The following is a 22,398-nucleotide window of genomic DNA, read 5'->3' as shown; positions in this document are numbered from 1 at the left end:
GGAAGCTCAAAATCTATTATAGGACTTCTGGGAAGATGGCAGACTAGAAAGACATGGAGCTGTCTCTCTGAAACAACCTGGAAAAAGATCTTCTAGAGTTTAGGACTCCAGATGGAGGCTGCACACTGCCCAGAGGAGAGAGGGACAGAGGAGGCTGATCATGATGACAGAAATGTGAGTTGAAACCAGACGCTGCTGCTGCCAGCACCATACCCCTTACTAAAGACACTTCAGAATTCTCAGGCCTCTGGGCCTGCAGCTAAAGATAAAGGGGCTCCAGAGATTTATGTCCCCAGGAAAGGGGAGATAGAGGGACATAGCATAAGACCGACTCAGGTTTTGATTCGCAAATTTGATCTGCTGTGTCCTACCATATCTTCCAGGCTGGGTGGGACCACAGGGTGGTTTACCCTGGGAGCCTGTGAAGGACTGGAGAAATCTGACCCTTGCAATCTCCCTCTCTTCTAGCTGGGACTGATTGCTGAGGATGCCCCAGAAAAGGGAGAGAGAGGGACACAGCCTAAGGCTGACTCAGCTTTGACTCACAGATTTGGTCTGCTGTGTCCCAGGAGCCCTTTTAGGCCAGGTGGGGCTGCACCATTACTTGCCTTGGGAGCCAGCAAGGGGATAAAGATATACAACCTCTCAATTTATTTCCTTAATAACTAGGACTGATTCTTGAGGACTCAGAAAGGAGTGGAAATATTTCCTAGACAGGAAAAAGGAGGGGGTTGCCAGAGAAGGTTGGAGAACTGTCTCAGAGAAAATTTTAATTGCAAGGCTCCCAGCCTCCAGACAGGAAGTTCTATCACATTGCTTCAGTTTGTGTTACAACAAATACACTCCAACCTGGCATTAAACTGAAAACAGCCAAAGACTGCCATCTACCGGCAGACCAAAGAAGTGCATGCAAGAAAATTAAAAATAAGTAGGAGAGGCTTATTCTGGCTTCTATAACCTCCCTCCCCAAGGTCCTAGGAAATGAGTTTACAACAAATTACTGGGTCCAGTGCCCAGTTTTGAGCAACCAACAAGGACAATCCTAACAAACCAGGCTGAGCCAAGAATCAAAGAACAGTGGTAACACACACCCTCCTGCCACCAATCCCTACAAAAGAGAAAGAAATTGAGCATCTGGGTAACTTACAGCCTAATCAGATGCCTAGACATCAGCAAAAAATTATGAACCATGCTAAGAAAATAGAAGACATATCCCAAGAAAAGGAATATATCAATGCCCAAGAAGAGTTGCTGAATTTGAGAGAACTAATCAGCAAGATGTGCACAAATTTCCAAAATCAAATTAATGAGTTGAAAGACAATATGGTTAAAGAGATCAATGACATCAAGAAGACATTGAGTGAACACAGAAAAGAACTTGAAATCCTGAACAGAAAAAACAGAGATCATGGGAATGTAAGACACAGTAGGTGAGATTAAAAAACACACTAGAGGCATACAATAGCAGAGTCGAAATAATAGAAGAAAGAATAAGTGATACCAAAGAGAGAACAGCTAAAATTGAAGCAAGAAAAGAATGAAAAAAAGTTGAGCAGGGGTGTGAGAGTTGAATGACAATGCAAAACACAACAATATATGTGTCATGGGAATTGCAGAAGGAGAAGAGAAGGGAAAAGGAGTAGGAAGAGTATTTGAGGAAATAATAGCTGAAAATTTCCCAACTGCCATGAAAGAAATGAATTTAAAAGTCCAAGAAGCACACTGTACCCCAATCAGAATAAGCCTGAATAAACCTACTCCAAGACACATGCTACTCAGAATGTCAAATGTCAAAAATAAAGAGAATATTCTCAGAGCAGCAAGAAAGAAACAAACCATCATGTAAAGGGATACCCCATAAGACTTAGTGCAGATTTCTCTTCAGAAACCATGGAGATGAGAAGACAGTGGTATGATATAATTAGGATACTGAAAGAGAAAAACTGCCAGCTCAGCATTCTTTATTCAGCAAAATTGTCCTTCAAATATGAAGGTGAGTGTAAAATATTCACAAACAAACAGAAACTAAGACAGTTTTCAAAAAATAATCCACCTTTGCAGGAGATGTTAAAGGAAGTCTTAGATCCTGAAAGAAAAAGACAGGAAAGAGAGGCTTTCAAGAGAATATAAAGAAAGAATAACAGGAAGTATAACCAAGAGAGTGAAAATACAGGCAAAAACATGATAAGGCATAAGAAAAGAAAAAATAAAATGGTGGAAGTACATAATGCATTTACAGTAATACCATTGAGTGTGAATAGATTCAACCCTCCAATCAAAAGGCAAAAGCTGACAGAATGGATTAAAAAAAAAACATGAGCCATGCATATGCTGCTTACAAGAAATACACCTTTGACCCAGGGATACAAAATGACTGAAAGTGAAATGTTGGAAAAAGATACTTCACGTGAATAGAGCAGGGGTAGTTATACTAAGGTCAGACAAAACAGACTTTAAATGCAAAAAACTTATAAGAGATACAGAAGGCCATTATGTATTAATAAAAGGATCAATCCACCAGGAAGATACAGCAGTCATAAATATCTATGCACCTAACCAGGGTTCCCCAAAATACATGAGACAAACTCTGGCAAAACTGAAGGGAGAAATAGATATCTCTACAATAATCTCAGAGACTTCAATACCTCACCCACATCATTAGATAGAACAACTAAACAGAAGATTAACAAGGAAACAGAGAAATTGAACAATATGATTAACGAGTTAGACCTAACAGACATACACAGAATACTGCATCTAAATTCAGTGGGTTCTCAGCTAACATGGAGTTGAAGAATGTCAACCACCACACCATGGAGCCAAGAGTGCCTACAACTGAAAGCAGGAGGATTGCATCCAGCATTCATGTGGAATCTAAGCCCCCTCTTGACATAGATGTGGAATGGACACAACCAATCCAAGGTCCACAGGATGGAGGAATAGAATATGGATTAGAGTGGACTTACTGATATTCTATTCATGAACTATTGTGGTTAGTAATAGAAGAAAATGTGGCATTGGTGTGGAAAAAGTGGCCATGGTGGCTGCTGAGTGTGGGGAATGGGAGGAAGAGATGAGATGTGGAGACATTTTTGGGACTTGGAATTGTCCTGGGTGGTGCTGCAGGGACAATTACCAGACGTTGTAGGTCCTCCCATGGCCCACTGGATGGAACGTGGGAGAGTGTGGGCTATGATGTGGACCATTGACCATGAGGTGCAGCGATGCTCAGAGATGTATTCACCAAATGCAAAGAATGTGTCAATGATGATGGAGGAGAATGTTGCTATGGGGGGAGTAGTGGGGTGAGGGGGGTGGGGGGTACATGAAGGCCTCATATTTTTTGAATGTAATATTTTTAAAAATGAATTAAAAAAGAAATAAAATAAAAAAAAATAAATTCAGTGGGTTATACATTCTTCTCAAGTGCCCATGGATCTTTCTCCAGGATAGATCACATGTTAAGGTACAGTGCAATTCTCAATAAATATAAAAAGACTGAAATTATACAAAGCACTTTCTCAGATCATAATGGAATGAAACTGCAAATCAATAATAGAAAGGAAGAAAGTAAATTCACAAATGTGTGGAGGCTAAACAACACACTCCTAAATAATCACTGGGTCAAAGAAGAAATTGCAAGTGAAATCAATAAATATATTGGGACAAATAAAAATGAGAACACAACTTATAAAATTTATGAGATATAGTGAAGGCAGTTTGAGAGGGAAATTTATAGGCTAATTGCCTATTTTAAAAAAGAAGAAAAGGGATGTGGCTCAACTGATAGAGCATCTGCCTACCATATGGAGGGTCCAGGGCTCGATACCCAGGGTCTCCTGACCCGTGTGGTAAGATAGCCCATGTGCAGTGCTGCTGCATGCAAGGAGTGCAGTTCTATGCAGGGGAGTGCACCCCACAAGGAAAGCCACCAACTTGAAAAAAAAAGTGCAGCCCACCCAGGAGTGGCACTGCACACATGGAGAGCTGACGCCGCAAGATGACTCAACAAAAAAGAGATGCAGTTTCCCGGCGCTGCCTGACAATGCGAGTGGACACAGAAGAATACACAGCAAATGGACACAGAGACCAGACAATGGGGGATGGGGGAAGAGGATAGAAATAAAGAAAATATATCTTTAAATAAAAACGAAGAAGAAAGATCTAACCTCAAAGATTTAACTGAACAACTAGAGAAACTGGAAAAAGAACATTAAACCAATCCCAAAGCAAGCAGAGGGAAAGAAATAATAAAGATTAGAGGAGAAATAAGTGAAATTTGGAACAAAAAAACAATAGATATAATCAACAAACCCAAAAGCTGATTCTTTTAGAAGATCTATAAAAGTGACAAACCTTTAGCTAGACTAACAAACAAAAAAAGAGAGGAGATGCAAATAAATACAATCAGAAGTGAAAAGGGGGAAGTTACAACTGATTCCACAGGAATAAGAAGAATCATAAGAGGATATTATGAAAAACTGTATGCCAACAAACTAGACAACCTACATGAAAAGGACAAATTCCTAGAAATGAACAGACAACCTACACTGACACTACAAGAAATACAAGAACTTAACAAACCAATCCAATGTAAGGAGACTGAATCCATCATCAAAAATCTCCTAGCAAAGAAAAGTCCAGGACCAGATGGCTTCACAGGTGAATTCTACCAAGCATTTAAAAAATAATTAATACCAATCCTGTTTAAACTCTTTCAAAAAATTGAAGAGGAGGGAAAATTACCCAATACATTTTATGAAGCCAACATCACCCAAATACCAAAGCCAGATAAGATACTACAAGAAAAGAAAATCACAGACCAATATCTCTAATGAACATAAATATAAAATTTCTCAACAAAGTACTTGTAAAATCAAATCCAACAGCATATCAAAAGACTTATACATCACTATCAAGTGGGATTTATTCCTGGTATGCAAGGCTGGTTCTACATAAGGAAATAAATCAATGTAATACACCACATTAACAAACCGAAGGGGGAAAAAAAAACACATGATCATCTCAATGGATGCAGAAAAGTCATTCAACAAAATCCAGCATCTTTTTTTTTCCATAAAAACAACTCGAAAGATAGAAGTAGAAGGGAAATTTCTCAACATGATAAAATGCATATATGAAAAACCCTCATCTAGCATCATACTCAATGGGAAAAGGTTGAAAGCTTTCCTTCTAAGATCAGGAAGAAGACAAGGATGCCCACTGTCATAATTGTTATTCAATATTGAACTAGAAGTTCTCATGAGGGCTACTAGAGAAGAAAAAAAATTAAAGGCATCCAAATAGGAAAAGAGGAAGTAAAACTCTCACTGTAGATGACATGATCCTGTACTTAGAAAATTCTGAAGTATCCATGAAAAAGCTACTTGAGCTAATAAATGAGTTCAACAAAGTGGCAGGATAATAAGATCAACATGCAAATATCGGGAAACGGACTTTGGCCCAGTGGTTAGGGCGTCCATCTACCACATGGGAGGTCCGCGGTTCAAGCCCCGGGCCTCCTTGACCCGTGTGGAGCTGGCCCATGCGCAGTGCTGATGCGCGCAAGGAGTGCATTGACACACAGTGGTGTCCCCCGCGTAGGGGAGCCCCACACACAAGGAGTGCACCCATAAGGAGAGCCGCCCAGCGCGAAGGAGGGAGCAGCCTGCCGAGGAATGGCGCCGCCCACACTTCCCGTGCCGCTGACAACAACAGAAGCGGACAAAGAAACAAGACGCAGCAAAAAGACACAGAAAACAGACAACCGGGGGAGGGGAGGGGAATTAAATAAATAAAAATAAATCTTTAAAAAAAAAACAAAATATGCAAATATCAGTAATGTTTTTGTACACCAGTACTTCACAAACTGAGGAGGAAATCAGGGGGAAAATTCCATTTTCAATAGCAACAAGGAGTCTCAAATACTTAGAAATTAATCAAAACAAAGAAGTACAGGATCTATATGGACAAAACTACAAAATAATGCTAGAAGAATTTTACGAAGTCCTAAACAAATGGAAAGACATTCCATATTCATGGGTTGCAAGAATAAGTATCATGAAGATGTCAATCTTACCCAAACTGATTTATAGATTCAATGCAATACCAGTCAAAATCTCAACAGCTTACTTTACAGATTAGAAAAGGCAATTACCAAATTCATTTGGAAAGGAAGTGCACCAAAATAGTCCAAAGCATTCTAAAAAAGAAGAGTAATGTGGGAGGAATTTCACAGCCTGACCTTGAAAAAAATTACAAAACTACAATGATCAAAACAGCACGGTACTGGCATAAAGATAGACACATCAAGCAGTGGAACTGAGAATAAACCAGAAATAAACCCTTATCTATATGGTCAACTGGTTTTTGACAAACTTACCAAGTCCATGTTAACAGGACAAAGCAGTCTCTTCAACAAATGATGTTTGGACAACTGGATATCTATAGCCAAAAGAATGAAAGACAATCTCTATCTCACAAGAATCAACTCAAAATGGATCAAAGACCTAAATATAAAAGCCGGGGCCATAAAACTACTAGAAGAAAATGCGGGGAAACTTCTTCAAGACCTTGTAGTAGGTGATGGTTTCTTGGACCTTACACCCAAAGCACATGTATCAAAAGGAAAAAATAGATAAGCGGGACTTCCTGAAACACTGCACCTCACAGGACTTTGTCAAAAGGGTGAAAAGACGGCCAACACAATGGAAGAAAATATTTGGAAATCACATATTCAATAAGGGTTTAATATCCAGGATATAAAAAAAATGTTACAACTCAACAATAAAAAGACAAACAATCCAATTAAAAAGTGGGCAAAAGACCTGAATAGACATTTGTCCAAAGATGAAATACAAATGGCAGAAAAAAAACATGAAGAAATGCTCAACATCACTAATGATTAGGGAAATGCAAATCAAAACTACAGCTAGGTATCATTTCACACCTATCAGAATGGCCACTATTAAAAAGACAGAGAACTACAAGTGTTGGAGAGGATGTGGAGAGATAAGAACACTTATTCACTGTTGGTGGGAATGCAGAATGGTACAGACACTGTGGGGGGGCTGTTTGGCAATTCCTAAAGAAGTTGAAATAGACTTGCCATGTGACCCTTCAATACCACTACTGGGTATATATCCAGAAGAACTGAGAGCAGTGGCACGAACAGACATCTGCACACTGATGTTCATACTGACATTATTCACAATTGCCAACAATTGGAAACAATCCAGGTTTCCATCAGCATAAGAATGCCACGATGATGGAAGAGGTTGTTGATGTGGGAGGAGTGGGGTAGGGAGGGTGGGGGTATATGGGGACCTCATATTTTTTGAATGTAACATTTGAAAGAAAATGAAGAAAAAAAGAAAGGATAAAAAAACTGTGGTCTAGTCACACGATGGAATATTATGCAGCTGTGAGAAGGAATGAGGTTGTAAAGCATATGATGACGTAGATGAACCTGGAGGACATTGTGTTGAGCAAAGCAAGCCAGACACAGAAGGACAAATACTGTATGATTGCATTACTATGAACCAAATATATTGTGTAATATATATATAGTACGATTTAAAAAAAATGTTTCATCTGTCTCTAATAAAAGAAAAAAACCTATTATAGGACCTGTGGAAATTAGTCAGGCAGAGACTTTGTGTTCCGGCTCCTCTCTTCCCTACTTTGTTATGCAGAGTCACAGCAAGGCCAACATTCTAAACTCAGTCCCCTAGAAAAGGAATTCACCAAACGGCCCATTCCCCACATTTACCAAATTTACTGATTGTTGTGTCTACAAACAGCTTTAATAGGAGCATCCAAATTTGGTTACCAAAGCTGAAACAAATGTTACTGAATATTACCTAAGTCAAGGTGATAAATAATTGAGGAAGTGGCAAAATAAAATCGGAAATCCAATATAAGCATAAACTGAAGTATTCTTGTTTTAACTCCTATTTTTCCTGTCTAAAATTGGGTTTATTATATCTGAAGCACACATGGTTTATTTAGAAGCTTTTCAATGTCATTTTCTATTTTTTCAAACAATAATCAGATTGGATTTTCTTTTCCAAATACTTCAGGTGTCATATTTGACTGACATTTCATTTCTTGTGATTATAAATTAAAATTAAAGATGAATAAACTGAATTTAAATGCTACATTTAAATCCAATTTAAAATTAAGCATCCATTAATTTCAGTAAGATTAAAATTGAGTTAAATTTAATTTATACTCCAAAACACCTTGAAGAATCAGAATACAAAATCAAATTTACTTTTAAATTTTATATTTAAATAAATTTTGATTATCTTACAATTAATATCAAAATATGAAATAAATCAGAATTATCTTGGGAAATCCTACCACATGAAAAAAATACTGAAATTGAATTCTAACAAGGGGAATTTAGAATATGGCACCCAGATAAATTTAAAGAAAATTTGACCTGAAAGTGTTCAAAGAAATAAAAAGAAAATGAGGACACCCAGAAAAGATTTTTATGTATTAGTGATCCAAAAAGATTGAAGTATAGTAATCATACATTGAAATTGTGAAGAGAGAACCAATCAGTTCATTGGTTAAAATTTTTTAAGTGCAATAAATAAATAAATAAATATAGATAATAGATAAATAAAATACTAAGATATTAGTAAAACAAAAAAATGGCCATAAGATTCAAGAAAGTCATAACCTGCAAACATCCAGTGGAAATACTAAAATTTTTGTTATAGACAATTATCCAGAAATATAATTTAATATACAGAAACATATTTCACAGTCCCCCAGGTGCAACAGCAAGGACCAGGAAGGAATGAGGGTCCAACAGTGAGCCCCTGATACTAATGACTATGCTTGTGAGCCTATACACCTGAAATAAGAACAAGGCCTAGAGCCTCCATGTTACTCAAATGTGGCCAGTCTCGAAGCCAAACTCAGCATGTAAACGCACTGCCTCCCCCCCAGCATGGGACATGACACCTGGGGATGAGCCTCCCTGGCCCTGAGGGATCACTACCAAGTACCAGCTGATGACGTAACTAGAAAATGACCTTGAATAAAAGGTTCAACTCGGACCAGCAGAATATCTCTGTCTACATATAATAAAAGGAGATAAAAATGCTTTTTTACCTAAAGCAAGGGGGAAATGGAAAGGACAAATGAGTTTATATGGCTATGAGTCTCTAAAAAAGAGTCTGGAGGTTATCAGAAGAATTGCCCATATGCACATCTGAGTAGAGTCTCAGAGACAGATAAAGTAGCTACAACCACAGGTATTGGTTCTTCTGAGGGCTACAGAGACCCACAGGTTTTATGGTCATGGCAGATGGAGTTCAGTGCCATGTCAGTTGGCCTTTCTTTAGAGTTGGTGTTTCTGTGTGATGGAGCTGGACTCAGATGTGATCTCTTTTCACAAGCCTTTCCTGTTGCTTTACCAGAATTGTAGTTGGTGCTGGGGTTTAAGATATATCTAGGGGATCTGAATCTCTGGACTGACAATATGATAGCCAGGCCCTGAGCCTCAACAGACTTCAGCTCCAACACTCTGGTTTATTGGACTTACCCCACTTAGCTAACATAGAGGTGAAGAAGGTCAACCACCACACCAGGGAGCCAAGAGTACCTACAACTGAAAGCAGGAGGATTGCATCCAGTATCCATATGGAATCTAAGCCCTCTCTTGACATAGATGGGAATGGACACAACCAATCCAAGGTCCACAGGATGGAGGAATACAATAAGGATTAGAGTGGACTTACTGATATTCTATTCATGAACTATTGTGGTTAGTAATTGAGAAAATGTGGCATTGGTGTAGAAAAAGTGGCCATGGTGGCTGCTGAGTGTGGGGAATGGGAGGAAGAGATGGGATGTGGAGGCATTTTTGGGACTTGGAGTTGTCCTGGGTGATGCTGCAGGGACAATTACCGGACATTGTAGATCCTCTCATGGCTCACTGGATGGAATGTGGAAGAGTGTGGGCTATAATGTGGATCATTGACCATAAGGTGCAGCAATGACCAGAGATGTATTCACCAAATCCAATGGATGTGCCATGATGATGGGGAGAGTGTTGCTGTGGGGGGAGTGGTGGGGTGGGGGCAGTGGGGGGTGAATGGGGACCTCATATTTTTTTAATGTAATATTTTTAAAAAATGAATTAAAATTAAAATAGAAAAATAAATAAGGAGGTTAGCATAGGTATAGAAAAAAAAAAGAAACATATTTCACCTTCTATCATGACAAGTGAACCATTTATATTACAGCTGTTTTTTTCAATTCCATTCTTTTGCCTCAGTCTCATGCTCTAGCTGGTAGCCAGGCATGTGTGCTCCAGGATCTTCAGTAACTGCCAGCCTCTGTCAATGTCACATTGGTTCCTCTGGGCTCATCTGTGCCAATTACCTGCCACCCACTCTGCAGTCACAAGCCACCATCGTGGTAAATCTTGTGAAGAGGGGTAAAAATCAAGATGAACCCGAGTATGGCTCCTCCCCAAAGGAAGTAGAAGAGACTGAAGATGAATAAACATGAGAAGAGGAAGAAGAGGATAACATCCTTTAGTGAAAAAAGCAAAAAAAATGCACCTCCAGCAAATAAGGTGGTGGATTCCCCAGCAAAAAAGATTGCATTTAAGCATACCTGCTGTTACCACAGACAAAAAGTCAGCAGCCATGTGGGTCAAGAAGACAGTCACACTAGCCAAAGTAACAGCAACAGCTGGCAAGAAGGGAGCCACACTGGGAAATGCAACTGTAGCAACCCCTGGCAAGTAGGGACTAACACCCTGCTAAGGGAGCAAAGAATGTCAGTACCATTAAGGAAGATAGTGGTGTGGAAGATCACGAGAATGAGGAAGAATATGAGCCAGTGGTGATGAAATCAGTAGCAGCTAATACCTCAGAGGACAAGGAGGAGGAGGAGGAAAAAGATGACAAAGACAACAAGGACAAGAAAGGTGAAGAGGAAGATGACTTTGAGGAAGAAGCTATGGAACCTACATTTTCCACAGCTAAGAAAGTTCCTGCAAAATCTGCTCCAATGAAAGCCAAGAATATGGCTGAGTGTGAGGAAAATGAAAGGGGCTATAATGAAGATGATGAGGATGAAAAGAAAGATGATGAAGATGAGGAGGATGAGGAGGAAGACAATGGGGAAGAGGAGGGAAACCCTGTCAAAGAAGTACCTGGAAAACAAAAGAATGAAATGCTCAAGTGAAACCAGCTCCCAAAGCCAAGAACTAGAAAACAGAAATAGGACCAACCAGAACTTTCAATCCTTTTGCTGGAAACCTGGACTTCAACAAATCTATCTCTATATTAAAACCAGTATCGGTGACCTTTTTTCTAAAAATGATCTGGGAGGCAGGGCAAGATGGCGTCTGAGTGAGTGCACCTCACAATCTCTTCTGAAAAGAGGCAGCTGAGTGGGGTTGGAGTCTTGCCAGAGCAGGTTGTTTTGGGGGCTTGCAAGGTAGGAGGCCCTTTTTTCTTTCTTTTTTCTTTTTTCTGTTTTTTCTTTTTCTTTTCCTTGCTTGCTTTCCCCCTCCTTTTTGTCCCTTTTTTCCCTTTCTTTCTCTTCTTTTTATTCTTTTTACATTAGGTGCTTCAGGGAGCACTTTACATTTGCTATATTTCCTCATCCTCCATTTCCTCTTTTCTGTGTGTATTGATTTTGGCCACCAACACTGTCCCCTTTCCTCTACATCTTTCTATCCTCCATCATTTATTGTTTCTCTTACATTACACCTCTCTTTGTTTGGCCCCCTATATTTCTGACTTTTTATTTCTAATACCTTTGTTCTGTTTTCTGTCTTATATTCACTCTTTATATTATTGTCTTTTCTTTTCTCTTTCCCTCTCTCCTAAACAAGCTGGCCTTTTAATTCACACTATATTCCTCCCCATATTCAGTTTACTGTCTCATAATATGTACTCTACTTTTCTTACTGTTATAACTCTACATACCTTACACGAGTCTAATATTCTTTCTCCTAGATCTCACATGGTCCCTCTGTTAATATTTACTATCAATACTACTATTATTCATTTTCTTTTCTTACTCCTTTTGCTTTCTCTGACCCTAATATTTTCCTTCAAGTGACCTTAGCCAAGGAAATAGAATAAGAAGAACAAAGTGACAAAGACTTAACATGCACGCAAAAACAACTAATTAAACCCAAACTAGACAAAGAAGCTAAGCAACTGATTAAACACGTCAAGATAAAATGATGACTAGACAGCAACAAAAAACTACAAACCAAACCCATAATCAGGAAAACATGTCCCAATCCAGTGAACAACCTAAAAACCAGCAAGAGGAGCAGAACATTGAACAAGTAATTAAAGCTCTCAAAACATATATTAGGGGAAAGCGGACTTGGCCCAATGTTTAGAGCGTCCATCTACCACATGGGAGGTCTGCAGTTCAAACCCTGGGCCTCCTTGACCCGTGTGGAGCTGGCCCATGCACAGTGCTGATGCACGCAAGGAGTGCCGTGCCACGCAGGGGTGTCCCCACGTAGGAGACCCCCACGCACAAGAAGTGCACCCTGTAAGGAGAGTCACCCAGTGCAAAAGAAAGTACAGACTGCCCAGGAATGGTGCCACACACACGGAGAGCTACACAAGATGATGCAACAAAAAGAAACAGAGTCCCATGACGCTGACAACAACAGAAGTGGACAAAGAAGAACACACAGCAAATAGACACAGAGAACAGACAACTGGGGTGGAGGGGAAGGGGAGAGAAATAAATAAACAAATCTTTTAAAAAACATATATTAGGGAACAATTTGATGAAGTGATGGGAGAGATTAAGAATATGAAGAAAACACTTTGAGAGAATACAGAAGAAATTGCAATTATACTAAGAAAGATAATGGATATGATGGTGATGAACAGCACAATTCAAGAAATCAAAAATACACTCTCAGTAAATAACAGCAGACTCGAAGAGGCAAAGGAGAGAATTAGTGATATGGAAGACAGTACATCTGAAATCAAACCAATAGTAGAACTGATTAATAAAAAGATAGAAAAAATCCAACAGGGACTTAGGGACCTGAATGACAATGCAAAACGTGCAAACATAAGCATTATAGGCATCCCAGAAGGAGAAGAGAAGAGAAAGTGGACAGAAGGAGTGTTGGAGGAAATAATGGCTGAAAACTTCACAAACTTATTGAGGGAGATGGATGTACATGTCCAGGCAGCACAACATACCCGAAACAACATAAATCCCAACAGGCCTACCCCAAGACATATACTTGTCAAATTATCCAATGATCAAGACAAAGAGATAGGGATACGGGAAACGGACTTTGGCCCAGTGGTTGGGGCGTCCGTCTACCACATGGGAGGTCCGCGGTTCAAGCCCCGGGCCTCCTTGACCCGTGTGGAGCTGGCCCATGAGCAGTGCTTATGCGCACAAGGAGTGCCGTTCTACGCAGGGGTGTCCCCCGCGTGGGGGAGCCCCATGCGCAAGGAGTGCACCCTGTAAGGAGAGCCGCCCAGCGCGAAGGAGGGAGCAGCCTGCCCAGGAATGGCGCCGCCCACACTTCCCGTGCCTGCCGCTGACGACGACAGAAGTGGACAAAGAAACAAGACGCAGCGAAAAGACACAGAAAACACACAACCGGGGGAGGGGAGGGGAATTAAATAAATAAAAAATAAATCTTAAAAAAAAAAAAAAGACAAAGAGATAATATGAAAAGCAGCAAGAGAAAAAAGAACCATCACATACAAGGGAGGCTCCGTAAGATTAAGTGCTGATTTCTCATCTGAAACCATGCAAGCAAGAAAGTAGTGGTATGATATAGTCAAGGTACTAAAAGAAAAAAATTTCCAACCAAAAATACTCTATCCAGCAAAGTTAGCATTCAAAAATGATGGAGATTTCAAAATATTCACAGAAAAACAGAAACTAAGAGAGTAGGCCAACAAGAATCCTGCCCTTCAAGAAATACTAAAGGGAGTTCTGCAAGAAGAAAGAAAAAAACAAGAGAGACAGAGTTGGAGGAGAGTGAAAGAGCAACTAAAAAGACAAAAACAGAAAAAGAAAATCTAACAAAATATGACAAACACAAATTCAAAGAAAATATGCCAAATATAAGTAATTCCTTAAAAGTAATAATACTGAATGTCAATGGATTAAACTCACCTGTCAAAAGACTCAGACTGGAAGATTGGATAAGGAAATATGACCCATTTATATGCTGTCTAACAAGAAACACATCTTAGACCCAGGGATTCAAGGAGATTGAAAGTGAATGGCTGGAAAACAATCTTACAAGCAAACATTAACAAAAAAAGGCAGGAGTAGCTACATTAATATCAGACAAAATAGATTTTAAATGGAAAACAATTGTGAGAGACAAAGATGGACACTATATGTTGGTGAAAGGGATAATCTTTCAAGAAGAATGAACTATCATAAACATTTATGCTCCTAACAAGAATGCCTCCAAATACATAAGGCAAATACTAGAAAAACTAAGTGAAGGAATAGATGCCTCTACAGTTATAGTGGGGGACTTGAATACACCACAATCAACTTTGGACAGAACATTTCAAAAGAGAATCAATAAAGAAACAAAGACTTTGAACAATACATTTGAGGAGCTGGACCTAATAAACATATACAGAACATTACACCCAAATACAGCAGGATATACATTATTCTCAAGTGCACATGGGTCATTCTCCAAGATAGACCACATACTAGGCCACAGAAAAAGTCTCAATGAATTCAGAAAGATTGAAATCATACAAAAGAATTTCTCTGACCACAGTGGAGTGAAGATGGAAATATCTGCAAGAGACAGGAACCCAGATTTGGTACCGAGATTTGGAAGATAAACAACACACTATTAGAAAAACAGTGCATCATGGAGGAAATCTCAAAAAAAATTAGTAACTACTTTTTTTTCATATTTTGTTTTTTTAATTCATTTTTAAAAATATTACAATAAAAAAATGAGGTCCCCATGTACCGCTCACCCCCCTCTCTCCCCACTACTCCCCCCATAGCAACATTCTCCTCCATCATCATGACACATTCATTGCATTTGGTGAATACATCTCTGAGCATCACTGCACCTCATGGTCAATGGTCCACATCATAGCCCACACTCTCCCATGTTCCATCCAGTGGGCCATGGGAGGACCTACAATGTCCAGTAATTGTCCCTGCAGCATCACCCAAGACAACTCCAAGTCCTGAAAATGCCTCCACATCTCATCTCTTCCTCCCATTCCCTGCACCCAGCAGTCACCATGGCCACTTTTTCCACACCAATGCCACATTTTCTTTGATTACTAACCACAACAGTTCATGAATAGAATATCAGTAAGTCCACTCTAATCCATATTCTATTCCTCCATCCTGTGGACCTTGGATTGGTTGTGTCCATTCCACATCTATGTCAAGAGGGGGCTTAGATTCCACATGAATGCTGGATGCAATCCTCCTGCTTTCAGTTGTAGGCACTCTTGGCTCCATGGTGTAGTGGTTGACATTCTTCAACTCCATGTTAGCTGAGTGGGGTAAGTCCAATAAACCAGAGTGTTGGAGCTGAAGTCTGTTGAGGCTCAGGGCCTGGCTATCATATTGTCAGTCCAGAGATTCAGATCCCCTGGGTATATCTTAAACCCCAGCACCAACTACAATTCTGGTAAAGCAACAGGAAAGGCTTGTGAAAAGAGATCACATCTGAGTCCAGCTCCATCACACAGAAACACTAACTCCAAAGAAGGGCCAACTGATATGGCAGTGAACTCCATCTGCCATGACCATAAAACCTGTGGGTCTCTGTAGCCCTCAGAAGAACCAATACCTGTGGTTGTGTCTACTTTATCTGTCTCTGGGTCTCTGCTCAGGTGTCCATAAGGGCAACCCCTCTGATAACCTCCCAGCTCTTTTTTAGAGACTCATAGCCATATAAACTCATTTGTCCTTTCCATTTCCCCCTTGCTTTAGGTAAAAAAGCATTTTTATCTCCTTTTATTATATGTAGACAGAAATATTCTGCTGGTCCGAGTTGAACCTTTTATTCAAGGTCATTTTCTAGTTACATCATCAGCTGGTACTTCATAGTGATCCCTCAGTGCCAGGGTGGCTCATTCCCAGGAGTCATGTCCCACACTGGGAGGAAGGCAATGAATTTACATGCTGAGTTTGGCTTCGAGACTGGCCACATTTGAGCAACACGGAGGCTCTCAGGAGGTATCTCTTAGGTACACTGCTGCTCTAGGCCTTGTTCTTATTTCAGGTGCACAGGCTCACAAGTATAGCCATTAGTATCAGGGGCTCATTATTGGACCATCATTCTTTTTTGATCTTTGCCATTGCACTTGGGGGATTGTTGCTCTTCCTTTAAGGACTGTGATAGAGCTCCCCTGGCTAGAATCTCAGCACTCCCTCAGTTGTTGTTTTTAATTTTTTCCACTATGAAAATATCCAAACATTTTTATGTACCCTGAATATATGCCATGTAGAACTCCCTGCCAACCATGTGTCCTCTGTCAATAACATTCCGCACTAGTATTACTCCACTGCCCTTGTTGAACATCTCTGTGATCCAAAACTTCCTGAAAAGTGAAGCCCATTATATTGCCATGTTCCCTTAATCGTAAAATGGAATATAGCGATGAGCTTAAAGGTTAGATACAGAATACATATTAATTTGGAAAAATTCTACATCCTATCTTTTTCTTTTCTTTTTTCTAATTATTAAACTTATCTTCACAAGAGTCTTAGATCACAGTAATTCATATATACAATATACAGTGTTCCACATATCCAACATAAAACCTTTTCCCTTCCACAGTAATAATCTTTTAACATATTCATACCATATTTACTGAAACTGATGTACAGATTTTGAGTCAATAGCTTTCAAACAAGGTAACATTTGTGTTTACATTGTGGTTTATATTTTAGACTACACAATTTTCTAAATTTTTAGTTATCTTATGTTTTACATTATGATTTACATTGTAACCTATCAGCCCCTATATATTTTTGGTGTAATTTTACATGTCTTATATCCATCCTTGCATACACTTGTGAAAAACTTCTATTGCCCACACAGTTACATTTGTTCCATCTATTCAATACCTATTTCCCCCTCCCCTTAGGGACCACAGTGACAGTCAATCTTCATTTCTTGAAGAGCCATGTTCAGAGATAATTTGCAACAGTGTTGAAGGCTTGACATGCTGAACTGCCCTAATGCCCTGGGAGCCACCATTTCTCTTGAGAGATACAGTTCCCTCTATTTGATGACCTCAGTCCCCCCCAGGATGTGGGTATACCTTCACTCTCATTATATGGGTCTCTACCCAGTGATATAACCCAATCTGGCAAAATGAGCATTCACATATTCCCTAGGAGTCTGTCCTGTGTCAGATTATCCCCTTTAAGTATCTTAAACAGGTAACTTTCCTTATTATATTTTAGAAAAGTTTTCTCAGCATTGTACTCTCAACGAACACCTGACAATCTCCTATGTTCGTATGTTGCCCCACCCTGCCCCCAATTTCTTGGGCAATATTACCCGTCCTCCTATCCCTAGCCCCCCTCAACCCTGCAATGCCCCACCCAAAGGTAACCCTATACCCCCATTTTATCCCTTCCATGTACACACACTTACCTCCAGCTTATCATAGATTTCACCGATGTAGATGTCAGCTTACGTCCTTCTTCTACCCACCCGATTTCCTGTAAGCCTATCATCCAGTCTCTAGCTCTCTGAGGCAGCTTGGTTTACTTATTTCATATCATTGAGGTCATGTAGTATTTGTTCTTCAATGCCCGGGTTACTTAACTCAACATAAGTTTCTCAAGATTCATCCATGTTATCACGTGTGTTTGTACTGTATTTGTTCTTAAAGCCGAGTAGTATTCCATTGTAGGTATATACCACATTTTATTTATCCATTCATCTCTTGATGGGCATGTGGGTTGATTTCCACTTTTGGCAATAGTGAACAATGCAGCTATGAACATTGGTGTGCATATATCGGTTTGTGTCCTTGTTTTCAGTTCATCTGGGTATATATCCAGCAGTGGAATTGCTGGGTCATATGGCAAATCTATGGTTAGTTTTTTGAGAAACTGCCAAACTGTCCCCCAGAATGGTTGGATCCTTCTGTATTCCCACCAGCAGTGGATGAGTGTTCTCATTCCTCCACATCGTCTCCAGTATTTCTATTCTTCTGTTTTTTTCGTGGCTGCCAATCTAACGTTAGTAAGATGGTTTTGATTTGCATTTCCCTGATAGCTAGATATTTGGAGCATTTTTTCATGTGCTTTTAGCCATTTGTATTTCTTCTTTGGAGAAGTGTCTGTTTAAATCTTTTTCCCACTTTAAAAATGGGTTGTTTATCTTTATTTTCAAGATGTAAGACTTCTTTATATATGCAAGTTATAAGTCTCCTATCTGATGGGAAATGGACTTTGGCCCAGTGGTTAGGGCGTCCGTCTACCATATGGGAGGTCCACGATTCAAACCCCGGGCCTCCTTGACCCGTGTGGAGCTGGCCATGCGCAGTGCTGATGCGCGCAAGGAGTGCCTTGCCACGCAAGGGTGTCCCCCGCGTGGGGGAGCCCCACGCCCAAGGAGTGCGCCCATGAGGAAAGCCGCCCAGCGTGAAAAAGAAAGTGCAGCCTGCCCAGGAATGGCGCCACCCACACTTCCCGTGCTGCTGACGACAACAGAAGCGGACAAAGAAACAAGACGCAGCAAATAGACACCAAGAACAGACAACCAGGGGAGGGGGGAAATTAAATAAATAAATAAATCTTAAAAAAAAAATAAGTCTCCTATCTGATATATGGTTATGAAATAATTTCTCCCATTGTGTAGGCTCCCTTTTTACTTTCTTCACAAACTCCTTTGAGGTGCAGAAGGCTTTAATTTTGAGGAGGTCCCATTTATCTTTTTGTTCTTTTGCAGCTCATGTTTTTCATGTGAAGTTCATGAAGCCATTTCCTATTACAGGGTCTTGTATATGCTTCCCTACACTGCTTTCCAAAGTCTTTATGGTCTTGGCTCCTATATTTAGGTCTTTGATCCATTTTGAGTTGATTTCTGTATAAGGTATGAGATGGTAACCCTCTTTCATTCTTTTACATATGGATATCCAGTTCTCCAGGCACCATTTGTTGAATAGGCCATTCTCTCCCAGTTGAGAGGGTTTGGTGGCTTTATCGAATATTATATGGCTATATATATGAGGCTCTATATCAGAACTCTCAATTCAGTTCCATTGGTCTGTGTGTCTCTCCTTATACCAATACCATGCTGTTTTCACTACTGTAGCTTTGTAGTATGTTTTGAAGTCAGGTAGTGTGATTCCTCCAATTTCGTTTTTCTTTTTCAATATGTCTTTGGCTATTCGGGGCCTCTTCCCTTCCAAATAAATTTCTTAGTTTCTCTATTTCATTAAAGAATGCTGTGTTGAGTTTTATTGGGATTGCATTGAATCTGTAGATCAGTTTTGGTAGGATAGACATCTTAATAATATTTAGTCTTCCTCTCCATGAACATGGAATATTCTTACATTTATGTAGGTCTTCTTTGATATCCTTGAACAGTCTTGTGTAGTTCTCTGTGTATGAGTCTTTTATATCTTTAGTTAAATTTATTCCTAGGTATTTGATTTTTTAATTTACTATTGTAAATGGTATTTGTTTCTTTTTTTAAAATTTTTTTCCAAATTCTACTCAATTTATTCATTTTTTAAAAAGATATTACATTAAAAAAATATGAGGTCCCCATTCACCCCCACTGCCCCCACCCCACCACTCCCACCCCCAATAACACTCTCCCCCATCATCATGTCACATCCATTGCATCTGTTGAGTACATCTCCAGGCATCGCTGCAGCCCATGTCCTGCATTCCACACCATAGCCCACACTTTCCCACTTTCCATTCAGTGGACCATGGGAGGACATACAACATCCGGCAATTGTCCCTGGAGCACCACCCAGGAGAACTCCAAGTCCCGAGAATGCCTCCACATCTCTTCTCTTTCTCCCTTTCCCCACACCCAGTAGCCACCATGGCCACTTTTTCCACATCAATGCCATATTTTCTCAATTATTAACCACAATAGTTCATGAATAGAATATCATTAAGTCCACTCTGATCCTTACAGTATTCCTCCTTCCTGTGGACCTTGGCTTGGTTGTGTCCATTCCACATCTATGTCAAGAGGGGGTTTAGATTCCACATGGATATTGGATGCAATCCTCCTGCTTTCAGTTGTAGGCACTCTAGGCTCCATGGTGTGGTGGTTGACATTCTTCAACTCCATGTTAGCTGAGTGGAGTAATTCCAATAAATCAGAGTGTAGGAGCTGAAGTCTGTTGAGGTCAGGGCCTGGCTATCATATTGTCAGTCCAGAGATTCAAAGCCCCTAGATATATCTTAAGCCCCAGCACCAACTACAATTCAGTAAAGTAGCATGAAAGGCTTGTGAAAAGAGATCCCATCTGAGGCCAGCTCCATCACGCAGAAACACCAGCTCCAAAGAAGGGCCAACTGACATGGCAGTGAACCCCATCTGCCATGACCATAGAACCCGTGGGTCTCTTTAGCCCTCAAAAGGACCAATACCTGGGGTTGTATCTACTTTACCTGTCTCTGAGACTCTGCTCAAGTGTGCATAAGGGTAATCCTTCTGACAACCTCCAGACTCTTTTTTAGAGACTCATAGCCATAAAAACTCATTTGTCCTTTCCATTTCCCCCTTAAATTAGGTCAAACAGCATTTTTAACTCCTGTTATTATATGTAGACAGGGATATTCTGCTGGTCCACATTGAACCCTTAATTCAAGGTCTTTTCTAGTTGCATCATCAGCTGGTACTTGGTAGTGATCCCTCGGTGCCAGGGAGGCTCATCCCTGGGTGTCATGTCCCATGCTGGGGGAAGGCATTGCCTTTACATGCTGAGTTTGGCTTCGAGACTGGCCACATTTGGGTAACATGGAGGCTGTCAGGAGGGAACTTTTAGGCACAGTACTACTCTAGGCCTTGTTCTTATTTCAGGTGTATAGGCTCACAAGCATAGTCATTAGTATCAGGGGCTCACTGTTGGACCCTCATTCCTTCCTGGTCCTTACTGTTGCACCTGGGGGACTGCTGCTGCTCCCCTAGGGACCACGACAGAGCCCCCCCCCCGGCCAGGAGCCCAGTAACCCCCCAGCTGTTGTTTTTTAATTGTTTCCACTATGAGTATATCCAAACATTTCCATGCACCCTGGACACATGCCCTGTATAACTCCCTATCAACCATATATCGCCTGTCAATAACATCCCATACCAGTATTCTTCTGCTGCTATTGTTGAACCACTCTGTGATCCAAAACTTCCTGAAAAGTGAAGCCTAATATAATGTCAGGTTCCCTTACTTGTAAAATGGAATATAGTGATGAGTTTAAAGATTAGATATAGAATACATATTGATTTGGAAAAATTCTACATCCTATCTTTTTCTTTTCTTTTTTCCTAATTATTGAGCTTCTCTTCATAAGAGCCTTAGATCACAGTAATTCATATATACAATATACAATACTCCCACACATCCACCATAAAACCTTTTCCCTTCCACAGCGATAATCTTTTAACTTATTCATATCATATTTACTGAAACTGATGTACAGACTCCGAGACAATACCTTTCACACAAGGTGACATCTGTGCTTACATTGTGGTCCATACTTTAGGATATACAGTTTTCTAAATTTTTTTAAAGATTTATTTATTTATTTAATTCCCCCCTCCCCCCGTTGTCTGTTCTCTGTGTCTATTTGCTGCGTCTTGTTTCTTTGTCCACTTCTGTTGTTGTCAGCGGCACGGGAAGTGTGGGTGGCGCCATTCCTGGGCAGGCTGCAGTTTCTTTCATGCTGGGCGGCTCTCCTTACAGGGAGCACTCCTTGCGCGTGGGGCTCCCCTACGCGGGGGACACCCTTGCATGGCAGGGCACTCCTTGCACGCATCAGCTCTGTGCATGGGCCAGCTCCACACGGGTCAAGGAGGCCCGGGGTTTGAACCACGGACCTCCCATGTGGTAGAAGGACGCCGTAACCACTGGGCCAAGTCCGTTTCCCCTAAATTTTTTAGTTATCCTATGTTTTACATTATGGTTTACATTATTAGTCTGTTGTCCCCTATATATTTTTGGAGTAATATTACATGTTTTATATCCATCCTTGTGTACTCTCACGAAACTCCTCTCTTGTCCCCACATTTACCTTGGTTCCATCCATTAAACATCCATTTTCCACTCCCCTTAGGGCCCACAGTGAGAGCCAATCTCCATTTCCCGAGGAGCCACGTCCAGAGATACTTGCAACAGTGTTCAGGGCCTGACTTGCTCAACTGCCCTA

The 22,398-nt window shown here is 40.4% G+C and overlaps 1 pseudogene; it reads left to right on the top strand.

The window, feature by feature from the left end:
- The first annotated feature begins 10,747 nt into the window (after positions 1-10,747).
- Positions 10,748-11,253, top strand: LOC139436138 (nucleolin pseudogene; annotated as a pseudogene).
- Positions 11,254-22,398: the final 11,145 nt, after the last annotated feature.

Source organism: Dasypus novemcinctus, chromosome X, assembly GCF_030445035.2.
Source record: "Dasypus novemcinctus isolate mDasNov1 chromosome X, mDasNov1.1.hap2, whole genome shotgun sequence".
Lineage (NCBI taxonomy): Eukaryota > Metazoa > Chordata > Mammalia > Cingulata > Dasypodidae > Dasypus > Dasypus novemcinctus.
This window is presented reverse-complemented; position numbering and strand designations above follow the sequence as displayed.